General features: G+C 33.3%; 1 pseudogene; it reads left to right on the top strand.

Annotated features, from left to right (window-relative positions):
• Nucleotides 1-10,311: 10,311 nt before the first annotated feature.
• On the top strand, nucleotides 10,312-11,012 carry LOC141497259 (dnaJ homolog subfamily A member 1 pseudogene; annotated as a pseudogene).
• The last annotated feature ends 398 nt before the right edge of the window (nucleotides 11,013-11,410 follow it).

Raw genomic sequence — 11,410 nt, 5'->3', positions numbered from 1 at the left:
TCCTCCTAAAAATACCATAGACAATAAAGTGATTTCAATACTGAATATGTATGCAACCAATGGAATAGCATTCAAATTCTTAGAGGAGGAGCTAAAAGAACTACAGGACTACACAGGCATCAAAACTCTACTAGTGGGACACCTCAACCTCGTGCTCTCAGATTTAGATAAATCGAATCATAAAATCATAAAATAAACAAGAAAGTAGTTAAGGAGGTAAATAGATTGTTGGGAAGCCTAGATATGATAGACTTATGGAGGAAAGTGAATGGGGACAGAAAAGAATATACATTTTCTCTGCAGTACATGGCACTTATACAAAAACTGACCCTGTACTAGGGCATAAAAACCTAATTATCAACTGAAGAAAGGCAGAAATGGTGAATACATCTTTCTCAGATCACAATGCAATAAAAATCATATTCAGTATTGGACCAGGGAGATACAGACCCCAAAATAATTGAAAACTGAATAACTTCATTTTAAAGAATGAGTGGTTCAAAAAACAAATTATAGAAAGAATTAATTATTTTATCCTAGATAATGACAATAATGAAGCAACATACCAAAACCTATGGGATTCACTCAAAGTGTCTGTCAGGGCATATATGATATCTTTAAATGCTTACATGAATAAATTAGAGAAAGTGGACATCAATGCAACTAAAAAAATTAGAGAAAGAACAAATCAAAAATCCCCAATTAAATACCAAATTAGAAATTCTAAAAATTAAAGAAGAAATTTATAAAAGTGAAAGAAAATAAAACTATTGAATTAATAAATAAAATGAAGATTTGGTTTTTATCAACAAACCAATAAAATTGATAAACCTTTAGTCAATTTAATTGAAAATAGAAAGAAGAAAACCAAGATTCATCATAATTGAAAGAAATGAATTCACCACCAATGAAGAGGAAATTATAACAATAATTTGGAATTATTTTGCCCAACTCTATGCCAATAAATTTGAGAATATGACTGAAATGGATGAATATTTACAAAAAATATAAGTTGCCCAGGTTAAATGAAGAACTTAAATACCTAAATAACCTGATCTCAGAAAATGAAATTCAACAAGCCATCATTGAACTCCCTAAGGAAAACTCTCCAGGCACTGATGGATTCACAAGTGAATTCTACCATTAATTTAAGGAACAATTGGTTCCTATTCTATATAAAATCTTTGGGAAAACTAGGGGAAGACAGAACTCTGACTAACTCTTTATATTTATTTTATTTTTGTACAAGTAATGTTTTTACACATTATTAAAATATTCTTAAGAGTAAACATAATACCCCTCCCCCAAAATATAGACCCTCATGAACAATAAAGTAAAGAGGAAAAAATTAAAATTAAAATAAAAAAATGATAATAATAGGGCCAGCTAAGTGGCACATTGGGTGGAGCAACAGCCTTGGAGCCAGGAGCATCCAAGCTCAAATCCAGCCCCAGACACCCAACAATCACCAAGCTGTGCAAACTTGGGATGATGCCAATATGGTGCTCATGCCTAAAGCAAGAAGTGTTAAAACAGATAAAGAAAATTATAGACCTACCACCCTGATGAATATAGATGCAAAAATCTTAAATAAAATCTTAGCAAAACAATTACAAGTTATCACTAGGATAATATGTTTTGACCAAATAGGATTTATCCCAGGAATGCATATTTGGTTCAATATTAGGAAAACTGTTAGTATAATTATTTATATCAAAAATTAAACTACCAGGAATTATATAATTATGTTTACAGATGCATAAAAAGATTTTGACAAAGTGCAGTACACATTCCTACTAAAAAACAATAGAGGGTGTAGGAATAATTGGACACTTCCTAAGAATAATAAGCAGTATCTATCTGAGACCATCAACAAGCATTATATTCAATGGGGAGAGGGTAGAGGCATTCCCAATAAGATCATAGGTGAAACAAGGATGCCCATTATCACCAGTACTATTCAATATCAAATTAGAAATGTTACCTCCAGCAATTACAGAAGAAAAAGAAATTGAAGGAATTAGAAATGGGAAGGAAGAGACAAAACTCTCCCATTTGCAGATGACATGATGGTATCTATACCTTGAGAATCCCAAGAAATCATCTAAAAAGTACTAGAAATAATTAGCAACTTTAGCAAAGTTGCAGGATATAAAATAAGCCCTCCTAAGTCCTCAGCTTTTCTATATATGACTAGCAAGATACAGCAGGAGGGTTTAGAAAGAGGAATCCCATTCAAATTAACCTCAGACCATATCCTGGGAGTCTATTTGCCAAGGTAGACTCTGAAACTTTTTGAAAACAATTGCAAAATACTTTTTACACAAATTAAATCATACTTAAATAGCTGGGCAAACATCAACTGCTCATGGATAGGTCGACCTAATATAATAAAAATGACAATTCTACCAAATTTAAACTACCCGTTTAGTTTCCTACCAATAGAAATTCCAAAAAATTACATTAATGAATTAGAAACAGTTGTAAGTAAATTCATATGGAGAAAGAAAAAGTCAAGAATTTCCAGGGATTCAATGAAAAAAAGTGCAAAAGAAATTGACTTAGCCCTGCCTGATCTAAAATTATATTATAAAGCATCAGTCTTCAAAATCGTGTGGGATTGGATAAGATATAGAGTGGTGGACCACTGGAATAGAGCAGGTGCAAAAGCAAGAGATGATTATAGTAATCTGCTGTTTGATAAACCCAAAGAGTCCAGCTATTGTGATTAAAACTCCCTCTTCGACAATATGTGGTAGGAAAATAGGAAGTTAATATTGAAGAAACTTAGGTTAGACCAACATCTCACACCCTATACCAAGATAAGATCCAAATGGATACAGGATTTAGACACAAAAAAACAATATATTATAAGCAAACTAAAAGATTAAGGACTAATTTACCTGTCAGATCTATGGAAAGGGAAGCAGTTTATGATCAAGGAACAGATGGAGACCATTATTAAAAGCAAACAAGTCAATTTTGATTACATTAAATTAAAAAGATTTTGCACAGACAAAACCACTGCAGGCAAGATCAAAAGAAATGTAATCAATTGGGAAACAATTCTCATGACTAGAATTTCTGACAAAGGACTCATTTCTAAAATATACAGAGAATTGAGTCAAAAATTTTATTTTATTTTTTTTTGCAAGGAAAATGGGGTTAAGTGACTTGGCCAAGATCACACAGCTAGGTAATTATTAATTGCCTGAGTCTGGATTTGAACTCAGGTACTCCTGACTCCAGGGCCAATGCTCTATCCACTGCACCACCTAGCCGCCCCGTCAAATTTTTTTTTTTTTTAAAAACCCATTCCCCAATTGACAAATGGTCAAATGATATGAAAAGGCAATTTACAGATGAGGAAAATGAAGCAATCCATAGTCATATGAAAAATTGCCCTAAATCATTTCTTATTAGAGAAATGCAAATTAAAGCTTCTCTGAGGTACCACCTCATACCTCTCAGACTAGCAACCATGACCAGAAAGGAAAATGATCATTGTTGGAAGGGTTGAGGAAAGTCTGGGATACTATTACATTGCTGGTGGAGCTGTGAACTCCTCCAAACTTTCTGGAGAGCAATTGGAAGTACTCACAAAGGGCAGCAAAAATGTGCATATCCTTTGATATAGCAATGTCACTACTAGGTCTATACCCTGAAGAGATGATGAAAAAAGGGTAAAAACATCCCTTTTAAAAAAAATATACATAGCAGACTTGTTTGTGGTGGCAAGTGGAAATCAAGTAAATGTCCTTCAATTAGGGAGTGGCTTAGAAAAGTGTGGTAGATGTATGTCATGGAACACTATTGTTCTACTAGAAACCAGTAGGGATGGGAATTCAGGGAAACCTGGAGGGATTTGCGTGAACTGATGCTGAGCAAGATGAGCAGAACTAGAAAAACACTGTACACCCTAATAGAAACATGGGGACGATGATCAAATTTGAAGGACTTATTCATTCCATCAGTTAAACAATCAGGGACAATTTGGGGCTGTCTGCAATGAAGAATACCATCTTTATTCAGAGGAAGAACTGTGGAGTTTGAACAAAGACCAAGGACTATTAACTTTAATTTAGGAAAAAATAACACTGATATCTTATTGTCTGATCTTGCTATCTCCTATACTTTATATTTCTTCCTTAATGATATGATTTATCTCTCATCACATTCAATTTGGTTCAATAAACTATGGACACAATGTAAAGACTGGCAAATTGCTTTCTGTGGGAGGGTGGGGGGTGAAGTAAGATTAAGGGAAAATAATAAAATGCAAAATAAATAAAAGCTTTAAGTTAAGAAAAAGAAAAAGAAAATATGGACTTCAAACAGGAGAATCAAGAGACACAATAAAAGGTAAAAAAGAAGAATGATGGGGAGGTAAACAAAAGGAAAAACTTATTCAATAAGAAGATACTGGCTATATCCCTACCTAGCAGAAAAACTTTAATAACTCTTGAGAATTGTAATTCTATTAGAGAGAATTTAATTAGCCAGCAGAGATGGACACTCATGACTTATTTGAGAAACTGCTATCCAGTAAAATCAAACTGGCTATATTCTTCCCCTTGGAGAAAGATTCTAATAAGTCTCAATAATCATAATTCTTTTAGATAAAATATACTTAGAAGTGATGGACACTCATGGCCATTCTGTGATTCAGATAGAATGATTTAAATAAAATACCTCCTTAAAAAGGGGGTCAGTAGAGAGATGGGAGGATGGAGCAGACTGAATGGGGAAAATCTCATTAAATTAAATGGTATAAAGGACTTATTGCAATAGAGGCAAAGAAAGGAGGTAAGAACTTCCTGAATCTTACTTTCATCAGATTGACTTAAAATTAACATATATACACTCAGTTAAATTAAGAAACTTTTCTTACCTTGAAAGAGGTAAAGGGGGAAAAGGGAATGGGGAGGAATGGAGGAAGGAAGAATGTAAGGGTAAGAAGAAGGGGCAAAGGGAAAGGGGGAGAAGGGAATGGGGTTGGATAAGGGAGGGTAAACACACTGAAGATGGTGGTATTCAGAAACAAAATATCAGGGAATATGGATAAATGGAAAAAGGGGGGGTAAAATACAAACACAGGGAAGATAACATGGAGGGCAGTAAAGAGTTAGTAATTATAACTTTGAATGAGACTGGGATGAACTATTACTTAAAATGAAGTGAATAGCAGACTGGATTAAAAGTCAGAATCCTACAATATGCTGCTCACAAGAAACTCATTTGAAGCATAGAGAGATATATAGAGTAACGGAAAAAGGATGGAGCAAAATATATTTTGCTTCAGCGGAAGTGAAAAAAGCAGGGGTAGCAATCCTTATCACAGACAAAGCAGTTACAAAAATAGATATTTTTCATGGAACTAAGGAATGAAATTAAATCCTCCTAAAGCATACCATAGACAATAAACTAATTTTAATACTAAATATGTATGCACTAAATGGAATAGCATCCAAATTCTTTTTTTTTTTTTTTTGCAAGGCAAATGGGGTTAAGTGGCTTGCCCAAGGCCACACAGCTAGGTAATTATTAAGTGTCTGAGACCGGATTTGAACCCAGGTACTCCTGACTCTAGGGCCAGTGCTTTATCCACTGTGCCACCTAGCCACCCCAACATCCAAATTCTTAGAGGAGAAGTTGAAGGAATTACTTGAAGACATAGATGGCAAAACTCTACTAGTGGGAGACTTCAAACTCCTGGTCTCAGATTTATATAAATCAAACCATAAAATAAAAAAGAAAGAAGTTAAGGAGGTAAATAGGCTGTAAGAAGACATAGACATGATATACTTATGGAGGAAATTGAATGGGGATAGGAAGGAATATACTTTCTTTTTTTGAAGTACAAGGCACTTACACAAAAATGGACCATGTACTAAGGCATAGTCACCTATGCAGAAAGGTAGAAAAACTGAATACATTTTTCTCAAATCATAATATAATAAAAATCACATTCAATATTGGGGCAGGGAGATATAGACCCAAAACTAATTGGAAACTAAATAACTTCATTTTAAATAATGAATGGATCAAACAACAAATTATAGAAAGAATTAGTTATTTCCTCCTAGATAATATCAAAATAAAACAACATACCAAATCTAATGGGATGCACTCAAGGCACCTGTCAGGGGATATATATTATATCATTAAATGCTTATATGAACAAATTAGAGAAAGAGGAAATCAATGAACACAATATGCAACTAAAAATAAAGAACAAATTAAAAAAACCCTGTTTAATACCAATTGAAAAATTATAAAAATTAAAGGAGAAATTAATAAAATTAAAAGCAAGAAAACTATTGAATTAATAAATAAAACCAAGAGCTGGTTTTATGAAAAAAAAACAATAAAATTGATAAGCCTCTGGTCAATTTGATTAAAAAATAAAGAAGAAAGCCAAATTGCTAGTATCAGAAATGACAAAGGTAAACTCACTACCAGTGAGGAGGCAATGAAAGTAATAATTCATAATTATTTTTCCCAACTCTATGCCAATAAATTTGGCAATCTAAGTGAAATGGATTTATATTTACAAAAATATAAGTTGCTCAGGTTAAATTAAGAAGACATTAAATAACTAAATAACCATGTTTCAGAAAAAAGAAATTCAACAAGCCATTATTGAACTCCCTAAGAAAAAATCTCCAGGACCTGATGGATTCACAAGTGAATACTCTCAAAAACTTAAGGAATAACTGGCTACATTTCTATATAAACTCTTTGGAAAAAGAGGTGAAGACTGAACTCTGCCTAGCTCTTTCTATGATACCAATATGGCGTTGATATCTAAACCAGGAAGAGTTAAAACAGAGAAGGAAAATTATAGACCTATCTCCTTGATGAATATAGATGCAAAAATCTTAAATAAAATCTTAGCTAAATAACAAGTTATTAATGTAATATAATAGAATATGATCAAGTAGGATTTGTTCCAGGAATGCAAGGTTGGTTCAATATTAGTCAAACTGTTAGTACAATTAATTATATAAATTAAAAACCCATCATAAATCATATGAGTATATCAATAGATGCTGAAAAAGCTTTTGACAAAATACAGCACCCAATCATACTAAAAAACACTAGAGAGTATAGGTATAAATGAACTGTTCCTTAGAATAATAATCAGTATCTATCTGAACCCATCAACAAGCATCATATGCAAGGGGTATAGGCTAGAGGCATTCACAAATAAGATCAGGGGGTGTAACAATGATGCCCATTTTCACCTCTACTATTCAATATGGTGTCAGAAATGTTAACTTCAGTAATAGGAGAACTAAAAATAAATGGAAGAAAATAGAATTAGGAAGGAAGAGACAAAACTCTTACTCTTTGTAGATGATGTGATGTTATACCTAGAGATTCCCAAAAATCATCTAAAAACTACTAGAGATAATTAGCAACTTTAGCAAAGTCATAGGACATAAAATAAACTCTCATAAAATCCTCAACTTTTCTATATATGTCTTGTAAGATGCAACAGAAAGAGCTAGAAAGAGAAATCCAATTCCAAGTAACCTCAGATGATATAAAATACCTGGGAGTCTACCCAGGTAGAGTCAGAAAATTTTGAAAACAATTACAAAATGTGTCTCACAGAAATAAAATCAGATTTAAATGACTGGACAAATATCAACTGCTCATGGATGGACTGAGCAAATATAATAAAAATTAGAATTCTACCAAAACTAAACTATTTGTTTAATCAAAATTCAAAAAAAATTACTTTAATGAGTTAGAAAAAATTGGAAGTAAATTTGTATGGAGAAATAAAAAGTTGAGAATCTCTAGGAATTTAATGGACAAAAAGTGCAAAAGGGTGACTAGGTAGTGCAGTGAATAAAGCACCAGCACTGGAGTCAGGAGTACCTAGGTTCAAATCCACTCTCAGACACTTGATAATTACCTAGGTGGCCTTGGACATGCCACTTAACCCCATTTGCCTTGCAAAAACCTAAAAAAAAGTGCAAAAGAAATTACTTTAATGAGTTAGAAAAAATGGTAATTAAATTCATATGGAGAAATAAAAAGTCAAGAATTGCCAGGAGCTTAAAGGGAAAAAAGTGCAAAAGAAGGTGGCTTAGCCCTACCAGATCTACAATTATTTTATAAAGCACCAGTCATCAAAATTGTCTGGTATTGGCTAAGAAACAGAGTGGTGGATCAGTGGAATAGACTACGTGAAATAGGAGGAAATGATTATAGTAATCTGCTGTTTGATAAACCCAAAGAGTCCAGCTATTGGGATAATAACTCTCTTTTTGATAAAAATTGTTGGGAAAATTGGAATTTAGTATGGAAGAAACTTGGATTAGACCAATACCTCACACTCTATACCAAGCTAAGATCAAAATGGATACAGGAGATCAAGGAATAGTTTGCCTGTCAGTTCTATGGAAAAGGAAGCAGTTTATGTCCAAAGCAGAGATGGAGACCATTATTAAAACAAACTAGTCAATTTTGATTACATTAAATTAAAAAGCTTTTGCACAGACAAAATGTCTGGAACCAAAATCAAAAGAAATATAGTAAATTGGGAAACAATTTTTATGGCTAGTATTTCTGACAAAGGACTCATTTCTAAAATATGCAGAGAACTGAGTGAAATTTAAAAAAGAAAGACAAGCCATTTCAACATTGACAAATTGTCAAAGGATATGCTAAGGCAATTTACAAATGAGGAAATCAAAGTGATCCATAGTCATAAAAAATTGCTCTAAATCACTAATTATTAGAGCAATGCAAATTTAAAAATTTCTCAGGTACTACCTCACACCTCTCAGATTGGCCAATATGACCAGTAGTGACAATCATCAATGTTTAAACAGTTGTTGGAAATCTGGGACACTAATACATAGTTAGTGTAGCTGTGAACTCATCCAACCTTTCTGGAGAGCAATTTGGAATTATGCCAAAAAGGCAACAACAATGTGCATACCCTCTCATATAGCAATACCACTACTGGGTCCATACCATGAAGAGATTAGGAAAAAGGGCAAAAATATCACCTGTAGGAGTATATTCATAGTAACTCTATTTGTGGTGGCAAAAAAACTGGAAATTGAGTGGATGTCCAGCAATTGGGGAAGGGCTTAATAAACTATGTATTTATGTATGTGATTGAACACTATTGTTCTATTAGAAACCAAAAGGGTTAGGAACTCGGGGAAGCCTGGAAGGATTTACATGAACTGATGCTGAGCAAGATGAGTAGAACCAGAAGAATAATGTAACAGGAACATGGGAGTGATGATCAACTTTAATGGACTTGCTCATACCAACAGGGCAACAATGAGGCACAATTATGGGGTATCTGCTATAGAGAATGCCAGCTGTATCCTGAGAAAAAAATTGTGGATTTTCAACAAAGACCAAAGACTATTACCTTTAATTTTTAAAAAAATATTACCTTATGCAATTCTGCTATATCTCATACTTTATGGATATGATTTCTCTCTCATCACATTCAACTTAGATCAGTACATTCCATGAATGTAATGATTAACAAACTGCCTTCTATGGGGTATAGGGGGGAGTGAAGCAAGATTAGGAGGAAAAAAAAGTGTAAAATTCAAAATAAATCATTTTTTTCTTAAAAAAGGTTTAATTTAACATGGACCTTTCCAAAAACTCAGTGAGAAGCAAGAGGGTAGCATTTGCCACTGCCTTACAAAGGAACTCATGCCCCACCCCCATCTTCTCTTTATTCCACCTAATCTTCTAACATCCCACCCACTCCTGTGTTAGCCCCTTCCACTCCACCTAAGATATGGGCATTTTGACACTTGGTGTTGGTAACCACAAACATCAATCCACAGCTATAAAAATTGGTGAAGGAAATGACTTATTTTGATATTTTAGGAGTAAAACCTAATGTCTCATATAGAAAACTAGCCTTGAAATATCATTCAAAATTGAATCCAAATGAAGGAGAAATGTTCAAATAGATTTCTCAAGTTTATGAATTGCTTTCTGATGCAAAGTAAAGAAACTTATATAACAAAAGTGGAGAGCAAACCATCAAAGATGGTGGTTCCGGTGTTGGCTTTGGTTTTCCAGGTGATAACTTTGATAAGTTTTTTGGAGTAAGTAGAAGAAAGTACAGGGAAAAGCTAGGCAAAAAATGTTGTTTATCAGCTATTCATGACCTTAGATGATTTATAAATTGATGCAAGAAAAAAAACTGACTTTGCAAAAACACCAACAAAAAATGTAATTTGTGATAATTGCAAAGGAGCGGGTATTAACAAAGGAGCTGTAGAATGCAGTCTCAATTAGAAGGGTACTGAAATGCAACTAAGAATTGAGCAGATAAAACCTGGAATGGTTCAACACAATCAATTTACATGAAATGCCATGGGCAGGGGGAAAAAAATCAGCCCTAAAGATAAATGTAAAATCTGTAATGGAAGGGAAATTGTTTGAAAGAAGATGATTCTGGAAGTTCATTTTGACAAGGGCATGAAAGATTGTCAAAAGATCACATTTTATGGTGAAGATGACAAGGAGGCAGGATTTGAACCAGGAGATATTTTCAGTATTTTGAGTCAAAAGGACAAAACTACATTTACACAAAGAGATGGTGACCTTTTCACATGTTGCTTGAAGTAATGTGAGACTTTTTGGAAACAATAAAATTATAAGTAATAGAACTATAGACATTATTTCTCAGCCTGGTCAGATTGTTAAACATGAAGATACTAAATGTGGTTTGATTGAAGACATGCCAATTTATCATGCTTATGAGAAAGGAATTCTAATAATTGAATTTAAAGCAAACATCATAAAGACTGTATTTCTTTCAGTACATAAGCAATCTTTCTGGAAAAAAAATTATTGTCTGAAAGAAAGGAAGTAGAGGTAACTGAAGATATGGATCAAGAACTGTGAACTTTGTCCCATCTCAAGAAAGAACATGTTCATGTAATGCAGAAGTTTATGAAGATGATGAATATCATCCCAGAGTTGGAGTCCATTGTCAAACCTCTTAAGGGGAGGCCCAAGAATAGGTATCATTGTAATGCTGTCTTTTGTATAAAATATGAATGAGGGAAGGACTAAAAACATTTTAACATTTTACTAGCTATTGTTTATGTTGTAATATTCAAATACAGTTGTGTTTTAAAAAAATGAAAACAGTAATAAAAAAAAATTATTTGATTATGTAGCCATTCACATATGGGCATAGCTTTGGAAATATAAGTTTCCCAAAGAAAGTACTCAGATACTACCATTTTCCTTGGCCCAGTGTTCTTTAATTACAGGATCTTGGGAAGGAGATACAGGGATATAAATATTATTTTCAAAACAAACTGTAAAGCAGTTTTACAATTTTCATCTTGAAATTAGATAGAAAGCAATGAAGCCTAACTCACTGGAGTAACAATAT

Source organism: Macrotis lagotis, chromosome X (genome assembly GCF_037893015.1).
Source record: "Macrotis lagotis isolate mMagLag1 chromosome X, bilby.v1.9.chrom.fasta, whole genome shotgun sequence".
Classification (NCBI taxonomy): domain Eukaryota; kingdom Metazoa; phylum Chordata; class Mammalia; order Peramelemorphia; family Peramelidae; genus Macrotis; species Macrotis lagotis.
Note: the sequence above shows the minus strand (reverse complement) of the source record. Positions and strands in the feature narration are given on the sequence as shown.